At 43.1% G+C, this 21,828-nt stretch overlaps 2 pseudogenes; one reads left to right on the top strand and one right to left on the bottom strand.

Moving 5' to 3' along the window:
• LOC8074487 lies at window positions 391-5,245 on the top strand (annotated as a pseudogene).
• On the bottom strand, window positions 18,203-19,550 carry LOC110434087 (annotated as a pseudogene).

The following is a 21,828-nucleotide window of genomic DNA, read 5'->3' as shown; positions in this document are numbered from 1 at the left end:
ACATGACCCACTTATCTCTCTCACAAAGTTTCTTGGTTATTGTGTCTAAGCTGACTGTAAGCTTACAGCCTGCTTCTCCTCTCTCTCCTCTCTTCTCTCCTCCACATCAGCATTTAGCCAGCTTATAGCCCACCATAATACTTGCTCTTAGTACAACAGATCTCTCGGCTCCTCATTAGCAGTCAGCGGCTTAGCTCGGCCATGTCGAGCCGCTCCATGTTGAGCCCGCACATCGAGTGCCTGGCCGACGGAGTCACAATAGATCGAGATCGGGCACAGAAATTCTTTGCTGCAAGGACTCGTCCAGCTTCCTGCGATCAAGCTAGGGCATAGCATAGAAGTTCTTTGCCACAAGGGTGCGTCCAGCTTGCTGCGAGGGCGAGTTCATGGATGCGTCGACACGAGCTCCTCGGCAAGGACGCGTCCAGCTTCCTGCGACGCGATGGACAGCCTCGCATCGGCACAAGCTCCTCCACCACCGCCACTCTCGTCTCCCTGCTCATCTGTGTGGGTGACCACTGCTGCAAGCGCCGCAGCAGAAGCGCCTCGTCGAGCCATTCTGTCGTCGTTCGCGACCTCCCCGCCATGTTCTTCTCCGGCCACCACAGATACAGGCCGCGCCGTGCTCTTGAGGGTCGCGAGGGGAAGGACCGAGCGAGTCGATATGGAGCTGAGCCGTCTGCCGATGCGCAGCCGATGGGAAGGACAGAGCCGAGTTAAACACCTGCCATCCGATGGAATGGGCGTCCACGTGGCATCAATCGAGCCTGGGGGCGCACATACCGCACGCTGCACCCATCGTCCATACAATTTTTTTCCTAAGCTAAGGCCTAGGTCTGCTTCTGTCCCCAACCCTCGTAGGGATTGCATCCAGAGCCCCATTTTCATGGCCGTTCGCAGCAGGGCTGCCTCACCGATGCCAACACGACAGCCCTCTCTGGAGACACCATTGGTCGGTAGCCTTTGGAAGCGGCCTCGTCTTCCTCGGCGCTGGAGATGCACCGCTGTGTTGCCTGCAAGGTGTTTGAAAAAAGGTCCAACCCCATCTAACAAGGTACGCCATAGTCCTTTTCCATGTCATCCACGTGTAACAGACTAACTAGCAAGCTCACAAACACATGTAATTTTAAGAAGTACTCTCTCTATATTTATAAAGAAAGTCGTTTTGAATAAGGTTTAAGTCAAACATTGGAAATATAAATTATGAATAAATTTTAAGTTGTTGAGTCTACAAATATGAAAATCATATGAATAGATTTGTCTTGAAAAATTCTTTCCTAAAAATATACATATACCACTTTTTGATAAATATTTTTATAAAAACAAAGAGTCAAAAAGTTAGACTTTAGAGACCGTATCGTTGTCCTAAACGATTTTCTTTATGGGTATGGAGGGAGTATGGTAATTATACTTTGCATTACATATGCTTTTCTATATAATCTCACGAAGTATGGCAATTGCCCAACAAGAACTAGCTCGGATGGTATAACTTTCTCCTTCTAAATGTTACTTGACTAATATGGTTGATACTATGATTCTGCTTTTGCTCCTAGTACTATTACTGTTATTTTCTTAGACCTTATATCTCCATGTCATTTGCAAAGAAGCTTAAATGTACATATGATTTGACAAACCAAACCGGATAAGTAATCTTCAGTCATCGCGTAGATATGTAAAATGCTTGAGTTGCTTGAGAAGAACATAAATACTCATAATTATGTTTAATCCCGTTCATATAGCTATACAAATATAAAAAAAATATAAACAAACATGGCATAATTCGCTTTGTGTGCAGCCTGATACAGCTTATATAATCAAAATTGTTCCTTTATCTAATTGATAAATATAACGCATCAATGCAATGCCAATACTTCCCAATTGCACATACCCATCGTTGTCTTATATAAGCCTTTTTTTCTTCTCTTTTCTTTTTTCACCGGTAGCTACTCTCACCCGGAGGAAATCAACTTTGAAGTGGTTTTGACTCCATAATTTGAATTTTTTTTGTTCAATTAAATAAATGTACTTTTCGAAACCATAATATGGTCATCACCATCCTTGCCAAGTTGCCATAAATGAAACACCTGAATGCTCTGTTAGTTTTAATGTATTATAATTTACATATAATTTACTTTATCTTATTGATGATTGGTCTACTACTTCATATTGCCATTGGATAAGTGCCATTTAACAATTTGCATCGTTGGAATATATACTACATTCACAGTGGCACTATAAAAAGTTCACAAGGCTAGCTTGAGCTGGCGCGGCAACGCCGCGCCCAAAGTTTTCTAGTACATACGCAGTTCCGCACGGCACGGCACGATCCTGGCGCGGAGGACTCGACGCCTGCTTGTTCATGGTTGCAAGCTTTGATTCAGGCGTTGTTTAGTTCACCCTAAAAATTAAAAAACTTTTCAACATTTCTCATCGTATCGAATCTTGCGGCACATGTATAAAATATTAAATATAGATAAAATAAAAACTAATTGCGCAATTTACCTATAAATCACGAAATGAATCTTTTAAATATAGTTAGTTTATAATTAGATAATATTTGTCAAATAAAAATAAAAATATTATAATACCCAAATCCAGTTGATTTTCGGAACTAAACAAGGCCTTGTTATATAGTGTAAAAAAATGCATTATCAGCAATAGCGATGGAGTGGACGAATGACCGTCTCTACTAATTTCTCTTTACTTTGCGCGACCTGCTGTTCGTAATTCCCAAAATAAATATACATCTCGTTTCTCAACAAGTTAAACCTTTTTAAGTTTGGCTATCAATATAAAACTTTTATCATCATTTATTTCTAGAAATTATGACATGAATAGATGTCCTATTAAGCTTGTGACAAGTTAAAGTACAATCATAATGGTTTTTTTTCCACCTTTAGCCAACCGCATAAATAAATATTTAAAAATATCGTAACTCATACTATTCATGTGTTACTACAGTTAAATTAAATATTGAGCTACGTGACTTTTTTTAACACCCATAAAATATATAATTGTAAACTCTTATAAAATTCGGTAAGTCGGGCGGGCGCGCACACGAAATTAGAGCAGGTACAATAATGGACTTGCAAGTTAATGATGTGGAAGAGAGAAGAGAGGAGAGAGATGATAGCTTAGCTCTTAGATAAGCATCAAGCTGGGCACGGATGCAGGTAGTGGTGGGCCCGAATAACAAGTGTTCTGAGAAGAAATAGGAAAGAGAAGGTGTTTTAGAGATAAGTATGGGACAACTTATTGTATAACTTGGCTCTAATCACTTGGCTTATAGCCAAACACTTGGCTCTATTATTGATCTTGCTCTTACTGTGGACGAAGCCTCTCCATATTTTTTTTATGCGGTATAATATAATATAATATAATATAATATAATATAATATAATATAATATAATATAATATAATATAATATAATATAATATAATATAATATAATATAATATAATATAATATAATATAATATAATATAATATAATATAATATAATATAATATAATATAATATAATATAATATAATATAATATAATATAATATAATATAATATAATATAATATAATATAATATAATATAATATAATATAATATAATATAATATAATATAATATAATATAATATAATATAATATAATAGTAGTACTCTCTTTCTTTCTATCAAAACTGTTAGGATAGGAATTGTTGATTACATATGTATGTGGCCACCAACAGGCCCGGCCCTGGGCCGGGGCGGGAGGGGCAGCTGTTCTAGGCCCATATGGAGCCGATTATGGGCCCCTCCCCAGGTTGGTATTCATAGCCCATTAAACATTAATCCAATCTACGTCCATATCCGTGTCTCTGTATTTATGAGCGTGGCCAAATCTATTTCAATATAATAAAAAATCTTAACCATGTGCTCATTATACTATAAAAGTTCACAGGGATCTGTATCATGACCAGACCTGGTATTAACAGTTCATCTTTGCTTTCAGGAAGGATCAGACCAAAATGACATGGAGGGTGCTCGGCCTTTCCTTCGCCTCTGGCCTTGCAGGGTGAGTCTGTCCACGCCTGTATTCTCGGTTTCATGCATGTGTTGTGTTTCATATATTCAAACGTACGGATACATATGATATGATATGATATGATATGATATGATATGACGCTTGCAGGGGCTCAGTGGCACAGAACCTCTACATCGCGGGCATCAAGTTCACGTCCACCACATTCGCCTCCGCAACCACCAAACCTCATACCTGCGATGATGTTCGTCCTTGCCGTAGCCTTTCGTTACGAGGAGCTGGGGATCCGCATCTCGTCTGGCCAGGCCAAGGTGGCCGGGACGTTGCTCGGCATCGCCGGAGCAATGCTCCTCACCTGGTACAAGGGGCGGATATCACCCCGTGGCGCACCCAGGTCAACCTCGTCGCCCAGCTGCACCACCACCAGCGGGACGGGCACGGCGACGCCACCACCAACTACACCCTGGGCACGGTGCTCTGCGTCAGCAGCTGCTTCTTCTACGCGCTCTGGCTCGTCGTGCAGGCCAAGCTCAGCAGCGAATATCCGTTCCACTACTCCAGCACGGCGCTCATGTGCGCCATGACTGCCCTTCAGTCGGCGGTGTTTGCATTGTGCTTCAAGGGTAAAGTTAATTTTGCCCCTAAGGGCATATACCCTCACTCTCTCACCCATTGAATTCGCTTTGAGAAGTGTGCAAACGCACATCTCAATGTGAAACTGCTTTGAGATGTGTGTTTGCACACTTCTCAAAGCGAATCCAATGGGTGGGAGAGTGAGGGCATATGCCCTTAAGGGCAAAAAAACCGCCGCGTAGTGGCGTCTGAAGCTGAACATCAGCCTCCTGTCCTGCGCCTACTCGGTTCGATCGTATCCATACATGCATACATGCATCAACACACATGCTCTCGATCGATCGGATTTGACTAGGACTATGATTTGCGCAGGGTGTTTTGGCATCGGTCGTCGCGCTGGTCATCCTGTCGTGGTGCGTCATGCAGCGTGGCCCACTGTTCGCCTCCGTCTTCAGCCCTCTGATGCTGCTGATGGTGGCCGTCCTCAGTTCCCTCTGCTCGACGAGGAGCTCCATCTGGGCACTGCGATGGGCGCAGTGCTCATCGTCATGGGCCTCTACGCTGTGCTCTGGGTCAAGGGGCACGAGGCGGTGCCCAAGGGGCCCAAGGTCGGTGGCAGCGAGCACCCGACCACCACCAGCAGCGGCGACGACTCCGTCTGATCTCAACGACAAGCAGCGAGCGTGAAAGGTCCAAATGGCTAGAGGAGGGTGAATAGCCTATTTAAAATTTCTACAAACTTCACTAAGCAAGTGAGTTAGTAAAACAAATGGCGAAGCAATTCTAGCACTAGCTCAACTAAGCTATACAAGCCACCTATACAAACTAGTACAAGGCTAAACACTAAAGCACAACAACAAGAGAAGGTTAGCTACACTTCTAACTAAGAAGATTAAACTAAACAAGCTAAACAACTAGCAAGGTATACAAGTAAGTAAAGGAGTGGAGAGTGATTGTTATACCAACGTTGTAGAGTAGAGATATATCCAACCAATCATTCACAATCACAATCACAATAGATAAACCTCGGCAAGAAATGACACAAGATTTTTTACCGAGGTTCACTTGCTTCCCGGCAAGCTACTCCTCGTTGTGGTGATACACCCACTTGATGGATCACGAGCTAATTGGCAATCCAAAGCCAAACCCTCAGCGGGTGCTGCACATCCACTCACAAGATGGGGATCCTCCAAGCCACGAGCAATCCACTAGAGTAGCCAATTGCGATCTCCCGCGGGGAAGGCTCAAGAACCCCTCACAAATCACTTGGTGAGGCTTGAAACAATCTCCAATCACGAGCTCAACACCACCGCTGCTCCAAGCCATCTAGGGCGTCGGGAAACACCCAAGAGTAACAAGAAATCCATAGCAAACTCAAGAATCAAGTGCCACTAAATGCAACTCTCAAAGCAATGCACTTGAATCTCACTCAATCTCACTAGGATTAGCAATCAAGCAAGGAGATGAGTGGAGGGAGTGTTCTCTAGCTCAATGTATGTCTCAAGTAATCAAATGTGCAAGAGATAATCTCCCAAAGCCGGCCACCCTCTATTTATAAGCTCCCTCAAAGAACTAGCTGTTGGCCACTTTCACTAGGCTGAAATCGGGGGCACCGGACGCTACCAAGTGATCAACGGACGCTCGACCCCAGCGTCCGGTGCTCAGGGGTTGGCCACATGTCCCTCTGGGATCTCGCATGTCAGTTTCTAATGGCTACCTGCAACACACTGGACGCTCTGCGAGTCCACACCGGACGCGTCCGGTGCACACCGGACTCATGCGCAGAGAGTTCCGCAAACCTGCAGGGTCACCGAACGTCAGCCACCGGACGCACCTCAGAGCGTCCAGTGCTCACCGGACTTAAACACAGAGAGGGTTGCAAAACGCCCTCACACCGGACGCTAACCACCGGACGCTCTCAGAGCGCGTCCGGTGCTCAACCCTAGCAGGGTTAAGCACACCGGACTCTGAGGCAAGCGTTAGGTACCTCCGCACTCAGCGTCCGGTGAGTGTTTCTCACTGAGAAAACACTCCCGCAACTTCTTCAAAATTCCCATCGGCGCAATAGAAAATATGCACTTAATTTTCTCAAAAGCGCCGAATCCCGCCTCGCAAGCTCGGCGGGAGGGAGAGAGAGGAACCCACACCCCTCTCAACCCTAGGAACTCCACCTCCTTTGTAAATGTGCTAACACCAACAAGTGTCCACCACCAAAGTGCATGTGTGTTAGCTTTTTACAAACATTTTCACCAAAGGAGTTATGTTAGCACTTTACTAGATCCTAATGCATATGCTCAAGATATGAACCTAGTAGCACTTGATTCGAGAGATGACCGTGATTTCCTCTCTTGATAGTCGGCTATCTATCCTAAACCCGGTCAATCGCTTCTCTACTCATCTTTGACCGGCAAAAGTAAAACCCTATGTTTATACCTTTGCCTTGATAACTTTGCTCCTCGTCTATCACCATGATCTTCACTTCATGCTTCATCTTTTTGTGATCATGTGACCACCTTTCCATGCCACCATGCACCTTCATCACATGTGTTGCTATGCCTAACTCAAATCACTTAAATACAAGACATTAGCAACTTGGTGTCATTAATTATCAAAACCAAACTTGGGCTTTCAGAGCGTGACTCCATCTGATTTCATCGACCTAGTTAGAGACGACGATGGTCGTAATTAATTAATTAATTAGGCATTGTTTGGATGTAGTCGGATTCACATCAATCCACATGTGTTGAGGTGAGTTAGAGTGGAACTTGAACTAAATTCCACTCTAATACATGTAAATTGAGGTAAATCCGACAACATCCAAACAAGGCCTTAATGGGAAGAACATGTATATATCACCCTGCTTCGTACGTCACCTTATAAGTACTTTGGTAAACATATATGCTTCACGTTCTGGGAACTTCGGCCTTGTTTACTTCCACCCAAAATCCAAAAACTTTTCAAGATTCCCCGTCACATCGAATCTTTAGACACATGCATGGAGTACTAAATATAAACGAAATTAAAAACTAATTGTACAGTTTGGTCGAAATTTACGAGACGAATATTTTAAGCCTAGTTAGTCTATGATTAGACAATAATTACCACAAACAAACGAAAGTGCTACAGTGTAAAAAAAATTTCGGCAATGAACTAAACAAGGCCTTCGTCGGTGCTTCAATGAAGCTGTGGACTCTTGTTCAACTTAGATTATTCTCTATGTATCTGCTGCATGAATGGGTTGATGTGATTCCCCTGCTGTGTTCAAGCATAGATTGGTCTTGCCGATGAACAAGGTCCAGTCAGTCAACAAGTGCCACCGGAGGGAGCAGCTACTATGTTAGTTTCTTAATATGTTTTCTGTTGTCACTCCTATATGTATATGTTTTCTTTTTCTCTGTTATCCTATGCTGCCTTTGATGTTACCCCAATCTGCGTAGCCAATAAAAAAAGTTATTGATGCGTTAGATTCCCAGTGCTTTGATGTCGGAGATGGTCATTAGGTAGAACACAAAGTGTGAGAAAAGACACTCGGCTAAAAGCAACTCCAGCCTAAGTCCCTAAATTAAGTCCTTAAACTTTTATTTACAAGTTATGATAAAAAAATAGATGCTCAAATTAAGACCTAACTCCAATGGAAAAATAGACCAAATACTTATCTCACATGGGACCCATCTGTCATTAAGAAATCCTCCATCAACTCCACCATTTGTAATTCATGTCTTGATTGATGGGTGAGGAGAGGAAGGTGGGTGGGACCACTGGATGGGGGTTCTAGATTTGAGGGGCTAAGTAGGAGGTGGGTTAGAGTTGATTTTTTTGATCAAGTCTCTAGATTTAGAATTCGTTTAGGAGGTGGGTCGGAGTTGCTCTAAGAACTCAACAAAGAAGCGCTGAGTGTTTTTTCTTCTTTGCCGAGTGTTAAACGAAAAACACTCAGCAAAGAAAATTTTAAATCAAAATTTAAAGCCCTAAACGAATTCAAATCAAAATGTTTTCAACTACAAAGTTGTATAACTTTTCAAGATCTACAATATTTATTTTGGTCATTTCTTCATTTGACAAAGTGAAAATAAATTTGTTCACCAATTTTATATATCTCTCTCTTTTAGTTTATGAAACTACAAGAGAGATATATAAGATTTGTAAAAAATATTAGAATCCCTATGTTGGATGAATAAATGATCAAACAACCAAAATAAACTTTATAGATCTTAAGTTATGAAATTTTGTGTTTGGAAACTTTTTCATTTGAGCTCATCTTGTTATGCAAAACTGCGTCTTTATTTGAAATTTTTAAAATTTGAATTTTTCAAATGACCTCGGATAAAAAACTTCCTAAATAAACTTTTTAAATCTTAAAGAGTTATGAAACTTTGTAGTTGACAATTTTTTGATTTAAAATCGTCTTGTCATACAAAAACTAGGTTTGAATTTCTTAATTTTGAAATTCAAATTTTATAAACGACATCGGATGGAGAAACTCCCTTAATAAAAGTTGTAGATCTCAAAAGGTTATGAAACTTTATAGTTGACACTTTTTAATTTGAAATCATCTTATCATGCAGAAACTACATTTGAAATTTCTCAAATTTGAAATTCAAATTTTATAAACGACCTCCGATGGAGAAACTCTCTTAATAACTATAGATCTTAAAAAGTTATGAAACTTTATAGTTGATAACTTTTTTATTTGAAATCATCTTGTCATGCAAAAACTACGTTTGAATTTCTCAAATTTGAAATTCAAATTTTGTAAATGATCTCGGATGGAGAAACTTTCTTAATGAAAATTGTAGATCTCAAAAAGTTATGAAACTTTTGAGTTGACTACTTTTTGATTTAAAATCGTTTAGGGCCTCAAACAATTAATTTACACATAATTTGGTATAATATATGAGGAACTGAAATGCAATATAGACACAAGTAACAGTGTGGTGCAGTGGTTATTGAGGGAGACACGTGCAAAAAACTATATTTGAATTTCTTAAATTTGAAATTCAAATTTTATAAACGACTTCCGATGGAGAAACTCCCTTAATAACTGTAGATCTTAAAAAGTTATGAAACTTTGTAGTTGACAACTTTTTAATTTAAAATCATCTTGTCATGCAAGAACTACGTTTGAATTTCTCAAATTTGAAATTCAAATTTTATAAATGACCTTGGATGGAGAAACCTTCTTAATGAAAATTGTAGATCTCAAAAAGTTATAAAACTTTGTAGTCGACCACTTTTTGATTTGAAATCGTTTAGGGGCTCAAACAATTAATCACATGATTTGGTATAATATATGAGGAACTGAAATGCAATATAAACACAAGTAATATAAAAAACGAAAAGAAGAAAATTAAAAGGATTACACAAGGTACGGTTGTCTAGCCATAAGGCTATTGCATGATGAAATTTGGATCTTGCTCGTAGCTCAACTAGAAGCAATTGCCAAGCGATGGTTGAATCCCCTTGAAGATGAAGTCATTGCATTGACAGCATATTGCTCAGTACATTATGATTTTTATATTTATTAATATAATGCTCATGATAACATTAGGTAGCATATTTTAGAAATATACATAAAAATAATTACATGAGTTTTTATGTTCGCATAGACCAAAATGAGATTTTTAAGTTTGACAGGAAAAAGATATAATAGAGTTATTATGTTGATTACACAACCACATCCATAGAGCAATATCATAACTTTATATGACCATAATAACACGCTTGAGAATTCATGAATGTCTTCAGAAGTATTGTCTTTGGCTTCATTCCCTTTGAACTTCAATAAAATCAAATAAAGATCGGGTGCTTATTGTATCTCCATTCTCACTACTACAACTCGGGTTTGTAGGGGAGGCTCCTAAACATTTATAGGGGCAGGCGTCCCTACAAAATCGGGTTTATAGGGACAACTCATGATTTGTATCCATTTTGCAGAAATCACGAATTTGAGCCAAAAATAGCATTTTTTTTCTTAATCCAGGGAGGTCCGCAACGGTCAACCACCCACCTGCATTTTTCGCAGCCCACAAGTCACGGCATTTTTCGCATGGTACTTCTCTAACCATTGCACCTCACACTCATTTGTGTCTATAATGAGTTTCTATTCTCCTTATATTATCTTCAAACGAACATAAATTGAGTGTTTGAGACCCTAAACGAATTTAAATGAAAAGTTATCAACAACAAGTTGTATACTTTTCGAGAACTACAACTTTCGTTTTTGTTGTTTCTCCATCCGAGATTGTTTGAAAACTTTTAATTTCAAATGTTCGAGATTTAGATGTAATTATCGTCAACTAGATGATTTCAAATGAAAAAAGTTATCAACTACAAAGTTGCAAAACTTTTTTGAGATCTACAACTTTCGTTTTGGTTGTTTCTCCATTTGAGGTCATTTGAAAAAAAATCAAATTTGAAATTTAAGAAATTCAAACATAGTTTTTCTTGATAGCATGATTTCAAATGAAAAGGTTATCAACTATAAAGTTATATAACTTTTGGAGATGTACAACTTTCATTTTGGTTGTTTCTCCATAGGAGGTCATTTGAAAAAAAAAAAAGCAAATTTCAAATTTGAGAAAGTAATGGATTGTCTTCCTTAACAAAATGATTTCAAATGAAAAGTTGTCAACTACTAAGTTGTATAACCTTTTAGGATCTATAACTTTTGTTTTGATCATCTTTTCATGTGACTTTGTTTGAACAATTCATAATTTGAATATCAAAAAATGACCACTTAAAAAATATTTTTAAATAGTAGATGATTTCAGCTGAAAAAGTCATCAAAGTAAAAGTTACAGAACTCATCAACATATATAACTTTTATTTTAGTCATCTGTTCATCTGTCAAAGTAGTAGTATACATGGCTAATTCTTGCTTCGGGATCAGCATGCAGCACTAGTCGTTGGACCTGGGAATAAAACCGGCTTTAGTCCCGGGCCCAAAGGCATCCGAGACTAAAGCTCAAAGCTGCTCGGTTCTCTACTAGTGGAGTGTGGTCAAATGGGACACCTTGCTTTGGGGTGTTCTAAAAAGCTTGAGAAGAAGGTTCAAGTAAGTGACAAAAAGCAAGCTAGCACGCAGAAGATGAACAAGAAGAAAGCTCCATCAAAAAGAGTTTGCTACTTATGGTGGGAGAAAGGACACATGGCTAATTCTTGTCCAAAGGTGACACTCCTAAGCCTATTGATAATTCTATACTTAGGAACGATGGTCGTGGTACCTCATTGGTGGCTAACAAAATGTCCCGCTACTCGGCAAAGTGGATGCTTTATTATGTTGCTTCTAACTTAAGAGGATCTAACTTGGATTAGGTAATTAGTGGATGATTGTTCGTTGGTACCATTGGCATCGATGATTTAATTCAAATTGATTCATATTGATCATTATATGTTTAGGCAGCAGTGACTGTGAGATGGTGACGATGCACGCTGCATGGTACATGTACATGTACTCCTCTCCATCAGCCACCGGCACCAATTATGGCGCGTCGTGTTTGGCGCTGCCGATTCATCACTGCGAGACTCAGTTTCGTCTTCACATTGAGCAGTGCATGTAGAGTACGTACCATCGGCTTGATGAATCCAAGTTTGCATAAAAGTAAACACTTCAGTGGCAACCAATAAATGGCGCGTTGTGTTGGCGCTGCGTATTCAAGCCTTGCTCGTTTGAGCTTATCAGCCGAATATGTCAGTCATTCAGCAGTGTTTTTCTCACAACAAATCAGCCGTCAGTACTTTGTAGCTCAGCATTGTGTACGATCGCCACCATGGCAATTGAAGTTTGCATTGCATCCGTCGTCCTGCTCTTATCTCTTGTCTTGTGGTTACAACGGGCAGCAACGACAGATCCGGGCAGACAAAAGTTCATGTACCGTCGGTGAGACAGGAGGACTACTGGAGGAGCACGTTAGGTACCGGTAACTCGGTAAGGAGGTGCTGGAAATTGCCACACAATGACACAAAAAGAATTCACCACACCCTGGGGTATATAAGTACTAGTAGAGATAGTGATGTTGTGTGCTTCATCGTCTTCCATCTTCTCCTAGGGCAACATGGCAGCAGGTTTTGCCACCCAAATGATGAGCCCCGCGGTGGCCTTTCGTAAACTTGAGCATGCAGCCCGTGGGCTTTAGGCACGGCCTAAAGCACGGTGTTACGGCCCGGCCCGAGCACAGCACGGCCCGGTTGGCAAACGTGCCCGTGCCGGCCCACGGCACGCAGCAGGCCGTGCTTGCGCCGTTGCCTCGTACCGCCGGGCGGCACGGCACGACCCGTAAATCAACGGGAGGCACGGTGCGGCCCGGTGGCGAGGGGAGGCCGGCCGATCAGGAGGGGGGCATATATAAGCCCCCGTCGCAGCGCCCCGGTGCCCCTCCAAACCCTAATCCCCATTCGCATTCGGCTCTCGCGCGGCGCCCCCTAGACTTCCAGTCTTCCACCCTCCCCTCGCGCTGCACACCCCAAACCCTAATCCCCTCCTCGGCTTCGTCACTTCACCTTTCACCACCGGCCGGCGGCCGCCGCCTGCCTCCATCGTCGTCCTGCACTCCATCTAGGCCTCCACTGCCGGATCTCGGAGATCCTAGTGACCGGGCTCTCTCACCATCTCCACCGACAGATCTTGAGATCTTGGCCGCCTGCCTCCGTCGTCGTCTACTACCAGATCTTGGAGATCCCGTTGTTAGGGCTCTTTGTCCTGGTATTTGCCATCGTTTCTTCTCTGTTTCTTCTCTGTTTCTCTGTTTCTCGGTTTGGTACTCTATTGCCATCGCTCGTTTCTTCTTCTCTTCTCCGGTGCCGGGCTCTGTCTCCGTGTAGGCAAGTTCCCACTTCCCAAACCCTAAGCGGCGAGCCGGCGACTTGCCACCGCTCGTTTCTTCTCTGAATCTCTTTTTCTATGCTCGTTTCCTCTCTGTTTCTCCGGTCGTCTCGGTTTGGTTTTGGTGCTATTGCCACTGCTCGTTTCTTCTCGGATTCTCCGGCGCCGGGCTCCGTCTCCGTGCAGGCAAGTTCCCTGACCCTAGATCTACTAGGCCTTGTCATAAACCTAACACTAACCCTTGTTCTTTCTGTGTATGTTTGTAGGTCGCTGGTGTGTAGCTGGTGCCGCAGTTGACGTCGAGGAACGGTGCCGAGAAGAGTTGGGGTGGTCATGGCCAGCGTTGATGGTGATGGTGTCGATGGGCCAACCATCAACGACGAGCTCAGGGCAATGGGCCAAATCCATGATGACCAAGACGACATGGGAGATGCAGATGTTGCTGCCCTCTTGTTTGGGGCAGTGCCTGCTCCTGCTCCAATTCCTGATGGGCCAGCGCCTGGTGCTTCTGATGCTGCTGCGGCCCCTGCCACTAGCGATGCAGCTTCTCTAGCATCGTCCACCACCGGCAGTAAGCGCCGATCTCCTGTCTGGGCTGACTTTGATGAAGTCAGGGAGACGGTTGATGGTGAACTGCGTGTTATTGCTGTTTGCAAGCTCTGTAAGTCTCGTTTATCTGGTACTTCTGCTCATGGCACTGGACATTTACTTAGGCATCACAAATCATGCAAGAAGAAATGTGATAATGCTAATCTGATTCAAAGTAGGCTTGCTTTAAACCCTGATGGATCATATAGAAACTGGGAATATAAACCAGAAGTTGCTAGGGAGGAGCTTTGTCGTTTGATTGCTAGATTAGATCTACCTTTATCAATTGTTGATTGTGATGCTTGGGATGAGTACATTCAGCGTGGTCACAATCCTAGATATAAGAGAGTCTCTAGATTTACCACCTCTAGAGATCTGGCTAAGCTTTACAATGAAAAACTGCATCACCTTAAAAATGTGATTTTTCCTGGTGTGTCTTCTATTTGTTTGACATCTGATATATGGTCTGGTAATGCTAAGGAAGATTATATAACTGTTGTTGCTCATTATATTACTGCTGCTTGGGAACTTAAAAAATCTGTCATCGGTTTTAAACTGATTGAAGTGAGTCATAATGGTACTAACATTGCTGAACGTATCTCCGGTGTGCTTAGAGATTGGGGCTTGCTTGACAAAGTTTTTGTTGTTAGCCTTGATAATGCTTCTGCTAATACAACTGCTATGCTTGCTTTGAAACCTATGCTTGGTGGTTACTTAGGCCATGATGTTGATCCCTTAGATTGTACTAAGAAGATATATCATGTTGTGCATCAGCGCTGTGCTTGTCATACAATTAATTTGATTGTTAAATCTGGTTTGAAAAGGCTTAAACCGTACATAGAAGTTTTTAGAACTGCTATTAACTCTCTAAATTCATCTAATCATCGCATTGTTCTCTTCAAGAACTACTGTCTTGCTAAGGATATGTGGCCTCGTAAATTTTGTTTGGATATGGATGTTAGATGGAACTCTACCTATCTTATGCTTAAACATCTGCTGCCATATAGATCTGCCTTTACTGTGTTCATCAATACTCAATGTGGCTATCAATTGTTGAATGATCAACACTGGTACATTGCTGAAAAGGTGTTAGAGTTTCTTGAATTGTTCTATGATTCAACTGTTATACTTTCTGGTGTTTATTACCCCACTAGTCATTTGATACTGCATCACATACTTGAGATTGCTGGTCATCTGCATGACTATGAACATGAATCTTGCTGCTGTTGTTGTGCCAATGAAGGCTAAATTTCTTAAGTATTGGAAGACTATACCACTGTTATATTCTTTTGCATTTGTTCTGGACCCTAGGGCTAAGATAAGAGGTTTGCAAAATGTGCTTGAGTTGCTTGGTCAGTGTAACAATATTAGTTACATTGACTACCTTGCTGAGGTTAAATTTGAGTTGCATAAACTTTTTGACAAATATGAATCTAAGTTTGGTTCAACTAGGCCAGCTAGGACCACCCATCCATCTGGCCTCACAGGTAAGAGGAAGCGAGCATGGGGCAAAATATTTGGAGGATCAGTTTCTTCTGGTCCTTCAAGTGTTGGATCATCTGCTGCGGCCCCTGGTCTCTCTGAGACCACTGTTTATGTGGACAGTGACAATGTTGTGGCCTATGATGATGAATTTGATGTCCTCAATTGGTGGCATGAGCATAAACTAACCTTTCCTATTCTCTCTACCTTGGCTAAAGATATTTTGACTGTGCTTATCTCAACTACTTCTTCTGAGTCTACTTTTAGTCTTACTGGCAGGATCATTGAGGAGCGTCGAAGGCGATTGGGCGCCGACACTGTGGAGATGTTGATATGCTGCAAAGACTGGGAGCTTGGCCAAGAGAAGGGACAACACACTGTGGAGGACAAAGAGTTGGAAGACTATTTCAAGAACCAGTTTCTTGATGATGAAGCTGGTGGTTCTGCTGCTTGAGAATTATTCTTACAGAATCTAGAGTTAGAGTGTGAGTGTGACTTGTGAGGCAGTGAGAGTGAGTCTGAGACATTTGATAATTGGTTTGTAATATTTGAACAATTGAACCTTTTAATTCAATGAGCTGGCCGTGCTCTTTTCCTTTCTAGCGTTTTATCTCACGAGGTGTGAGTTTTACCTAGAAAGGTTTTTAATGAGGCGACATTGCACGAACAGCTCAAATATTTAATCATCTTGAAATTTAATTTTTTTGCTTTTAAATTTATATCTATCTTCATTGGGGTTTTTATTTATTATGGGCCACGGGCTGGCCCGATACATATTCGGGCCATGTGCTCTTCGGGCTGGCACGACCCGTAAATCGGCCCACGTGCCGTGCCTGGGCTGTCCATTGGGCACGACGTAATGTACAGGGCACGGCACGGCGGCACGACATGCCACTCGGGCCCGTGCTCTATCGGGCCGTGCCATGCCGGGCCGGGCCACCCGTTGCTCATCTTTAGCCTTTCGTAAGGTTCGTCAGGCACAGCACGCCAACGGACTTGCGTCAGTATTGTCAATCGGTACGTCAGTGCCGCCTAATTGTGTTCTACGAGATCAATACACGGACTATTACTTCGGTATCATCAGCCAGAGCCACCACCACGTCGGCCTAAAAAAGAAGCTGCATAAATTATGTATGTATATATATATGAGAGGATTCACACATTATGTTTTTTTCTATTACTAGCAAAACATGCTCGTGCGTTGCAACGGGAGAAAAACTATTACATGTTAATGGCAAACAACAATAGAAATAAGACATTTATTTATGTGGGAGCCTCACTCTACTCTAGACCCCACTGCAAAAAGGTTTAACGCGCGCCATGAATTCCTCTGTGTCTGTTGCTATGAACACCTTCGTGACCAGATACATTGTAACAGAATGTACCAATTATGTCATATGTGACCACATGTCTTTGTGATCAGTCTGTTTGAATAATTTAATAATAATTTATTTATAATTTATTAAAAATATGAATAAGATGAACAATCAAACAATTTGTCTAGAAGTCAAAAACATGATGTATTTTGGGACGTACGGGTATAAGATTATAATTTACTATGTTTATTGTCATGTAATTAATTATCAATCTAATTTTTTTTCTCTAGAGGACCATCATCATTCAATTAGAACTTAGTAGGCTATTTATATTTTCTCTAAACGTTAATGATTTTATGCCAAATAGATTATAAGCAAGTTTTAAAGATATTTTTATACTTTTGCTTCATAAGAACCTTTCATGGGTACATTATAATTGAGTTAGACAACACGTGTTATCTCATATGGATTACATGCTATTAAATAACTCATTGTTTGTGCTTATGGATAAATAACATATATTATTCACAATAGCTTATCATTTAATCACACTCATGTGATAAAGTCAATATCATAGAATAGCATATTTTTCGGAGTAGCCTTTTACCTAAAGAAAAATCTAGGCATGGGTGGGCCTCACTACCAAACAATTTCTAGACTGGGGAGATGTATCTGGCTCCACGACCGGACAATCTGCAGTCTGCGACCACGCGAGCTCAGCGATGTATCTAGGCACGCGACCATCTCCACGCTGCGTCTCATCCCATCGGTGCTCTGTAACTCTGCGGCTCGGCAGCAGGCGAGGGCACGTCCCGGGCAGCGGCAGGCGAGCGCGAGGCCGTGTCCCGGGCGGCGGCAGGCGAGGGCACGTCCCAGGCAGCGGCAGGCGAGCACGAGGCCGTGTCCCGGGCGGCGGCAGGCGCGGCAGGCGAGGGCACATCCCAGGCAGCGGCAGGCGAGCGCGAGGCTGTGTCCCGGGCGGCGGTAGGCGAGGGCGCGTCCCGGACGGCGGCAAGCGAGCGCGAGCCTGTGTCCCGATGGGGCAGCAGGCTTGGGGCCCAAGATACCTCCGGGGCGGCAGATCTCGCGTTGTCTATTGTGGCCGGCGACATCAGGTGGGCCCTGTTCGTTTTTCGTTTTTTTTTTTTGCTATACATTGTCGATGCCTTGAATTGGCATGTATTTGGTCCTCGATTGAGGTTTGATTTGAACCTGATTTGTATTGGATTCGATTTGTTCTATTGGATTTCGTTAAGAAGTCATCGACGTGGGGCTTTCGGAGACTTCTATTTATAAATAGCCAGACGAAAACCTGGGTAGACGAAAAATACGGCTGAAATTTTACCTCTTTAGTATTAGGGGTATAGATATAGATATATTATATAAATAGTTTGTCTAATATGTTTTCAGGTCAGAAAACAGGTATAAAGAAACGCTATTTTTATCACACGGAGGAAATGCTACGAGGTCACCCAGAGTTCTTGAACCGTGCGTCCCCGTCCCTGGACGCTCGGATGGACGTGATGGCCACCGCCGTCCTTGAGCTCGCGTCGGTGGCTGCAGCCAAGGCTATCGCCGACTGGGGACGGCCGGCGGCGGAAATTACCCACCTCATCGTCAGCACCTACTCCTCCGGAGGGCACATGCCGGGCGCCGACTTCCGTCTGGCGTCACTGCTTGGTCTGCCCCCGTCCGTGCAGCGCACCATGCTGTACATGCACGGCTGCACCAGCAGCTCCGCGGCGCTCCGTGCGGCCAAGGACATCACCGAGAACAACAGCGGCGCGCGCATCCTCGTGGCGAGCGCTGACCTCATCACGCTGATGCTCTTTCGTGCGCCCGACGACAATGACACGTTGATGATGCAGTCGATGTTCAGCGATGGCGCGGGTGCCGTCGTCGTCGTCGGCGCCGACCCCGTGGCTGGCGAGGCGCAGGCCAAGTTCGAGCTGGTGTCGGCGTCGCAGGTGATGGCGCCCGCGGGTAAACTCGAGGGTGGTGTCGGCCTCGGCCAGCTCCGACACAGCGGCCTTCTCTTCCACCCGTCGAGGAGCATCCCCGCCGTGATCCATGAGAATTTGGAGCGGTGGATGTCTGGCGCCGCTTGGCAGTACCATCAGTGACTGGAACGACTTCTTCTGGGCAGTGCACCCAGGTGGGCGCGCCATGCTAGACAGCGTCGAGGAAACGCTCGAGTTGAGCCCCGGCAAGCTCACGGCAAGTCGTAGAGTTCTAGCCGAGTACGGGAACATGTCTGGGCCCTCGCTCATCTTTGTGCTCCAAGACCTCCAGAGCTCGAAGAATGGTAGAGAGATGGGCGTAATGCTAGGTCTTGGACCAGGACTCGACGTGGAGATCATGGTGTTGCGCGCCACGGGCAATTATTAGACACACCATTAGTCTGGCCAGCACAACTGTAACCATGTCGTTTAGGGTGTGTTTGGTTGGGCTGTGACTTTTGGAAAAGCTACTGTGAACTTTGAGCTTTTGAAAAGCTGCTGTGGGATGTGGGCTTTGAGAAACCCAAAAGTCATTTGGTTGGTCACTCGTGGCTTTTGGAAAAAAAAACTGAACAGATCCCAAAAGTCAGTGAAAACAGGGGTGGGGTGCTTTTGGATTTGTACTACGAAAAAAGCTGCTTTTGGGCAAAAGCACTTGTGGCTTTTGGGCCCTTTGGTTGGCTTTTGGCTTTTACAAAAACAAAAACAGGTTCAAAAGCCCAACCAAAGGGACCCTTATTCTCTAGTCAAGTGTGTGCCTTTCTTTCATACTAGTACTTCCGTTTTTGTTTAAGATGTCGCATCTGTTTTTTTTTAAAAAAAATGAGCACTCACTATTTATTTATTACTCAATGATGAGATGTGGGTGAGGGCAGTCCCAATGGTTAAAACTATGCACGATTTCCATGATAACCTTGTCAAAAAAAACCTATAGAAACTATTCCACACACAACAGTAGTGTCTTTGCATAATAAATGTGGGCTTTCTCTGACTCTTATCCTTTCTATGCTCTCTCTCGTCCTCTCGTTCTTCATGCGCAGACATGAGAGCTGTGACCAGCTAGCAGCTAGCGCATAGCACATGGCGAGCACAGCCGCACACGTGAGAGTAGCCAACAGCCCAACACAGTTGAGCATGAGCAGGCGAGCACCGTGGGCGAGCTTGGCCAGCATGCAGCGGCGCGAGAGCGGCGACGGGGAGCTTGGCCTCGGTGGCGTCCTCCCTGCACTCCTCGCCGTTGCTGCAACGGAAGGCGACAAACTCGGCAAGGTCCATGAAGCTGTCGCGGTTGGAGATTGGAGTCCATCTCCTTCTCCCCGTAGCAGCAAAGACGCCAGCTCCTCCGCGGGTTGCTGGTGGGCGGGCGGGCGCGGCGGCACCAACGAGCGCGTGGCTGCCGGCGGGCGAGCGCTTGGTGACCGGTGAGTGAGGGCGCGTGGCGACCAGCGTGCGAGCACGGAGAGAACCATCGCGGGCCTCATCTGTAGACGCTGCTCGTTTCCTCCCAACGGCAAAACCTCCGGTTTCTTCTTGCTCGGTTCAAGAGTAGACTTCGTTTCCTCTGGAAGAAACCGTTTTCTCCATTTTTTTTCTCTTTCCTCATTAATTAGGCTGCCATGTCACCATTTTGCTTAGGTGGCAAGTCATTTAATAGAGATAGAAACTATCATTAATTTTTCATTGGGACTGCCCTGAGGGTCTGAGGGACCAAGTTTCGTGGACGCTTTTTGTGTGGGATAAATAAAGTGAGGAATAGCTTCTTCGGGTTTGGTTCCTCCACCTCAGTTGTTCTTTCTTTAAGTGAAAAAAAACAGCAGGTGCTCTGCCTGACTGCCTATCATCATCACTGTGGTAGAAAAACGTCTTCACAAAGTCACAACAGTGGTGGAAGTGGATACACTACTCGTCTACTCCAATAATTTTTTTAAAGAAAAATTTTTAGGATCAACTTCCACCACGTGTATTTTCAAAGTTCTTCAATGACATCTTCAAAGGCGCCTCCAGAAACGTGTGTCCAATTAATTCAACAATTTAAAAGGCACGTCATACATAAAAACCTTCGAGAGAAAATAAACATGTACTTCTACTTCGTCCAGCGCTAGTCTGAAAAGTCATAGCTGAAAATATTGCTCGCTAATTTATTATGAGAGAAAAACACTACCGACTGGTAGAAAAAGTATATAGCTTATAATACAAGCGAACGGAGCCAAACACGTGTTACGCCCGCCTCTAGTTGTGAGTATTGTTCGCTAATTTATTATGAGAGAAAAACATTACAGACTGGTAGAAAAAGTATAGCTTATAAGACAAACGAACGGAGCCACACCCGCCGCTAGTTGTGTGTTAATGTGCAAAGCACACTATATACAAGCACAATTTCATTCGCAATCAATGTTTTCCTAAACAATCAGTCACCTACCATTTAGCCATTATTCGGACTAAATGGTCAATTAAATGAGCTAATCGGATGATTAAATGGGAACGATGTATCATTGTATAGCGTTTACACGACGTTTAAACGGTCTAAATAGTCGTTTAGGCGAACAATGTTCACAGTACACCTGCATGTTGTTTCTTTGACATCGAAGCATTAGTTCTAATTCTCTCGATTTGGTTTCATCTCTCGGTCGATTTTGATTTCCTCCGCCAAAGATTTTTTTTTTCGCGTGTACAATGCTAAACAACATTTGACAGAGGAATACAGTGACAAAACAGTGCAGAGGCAGTGGGAGGCCTTTGAAGATTCCCCGTCACAAAATTTCCCATCACATCGAATCTTTAGACGCATGCATGAAGTATTAAATATAGATAAAAATAAAAATTAATTGCACAGTTTGGTCGAAATATACGAGACGAATCTTTTGAGCCTAGTTAGTCTATAATTGGACAATATTTGTCACATACCAACAAAACACTTACTGTAGCGATTTTGCAAAATATTTCGTATCTAAACACGGCCTAAGCCTTTTTTTACTTCACCCAAAAACCAAAATTTTTTTAAGATTCTCCGTCACGTCGAATTTTACGGCATATACATG

Source organism: Sorghum bicolor, chromosome 3 (assembly GCF_000003195.3).
Source record: "Sorghum bicolor cultivar BTx623 chromosome 3, Sorghum_bicolor_NCBIv3, whole genome shotgun sequence".
NCBI classification, from domain to species: domain Eukaryota; kingdom Viridiplantae; phylum Streptophyta; class Magnoliopsida; order Poales; family Poaceae; genus Sorghum; species Sorghum bicolor.
The sequence above is the reverse complement of the archived record's forward strand: the minus strand, read 5'-3'. Positions and strand labels throughout refer to the sequence as shown.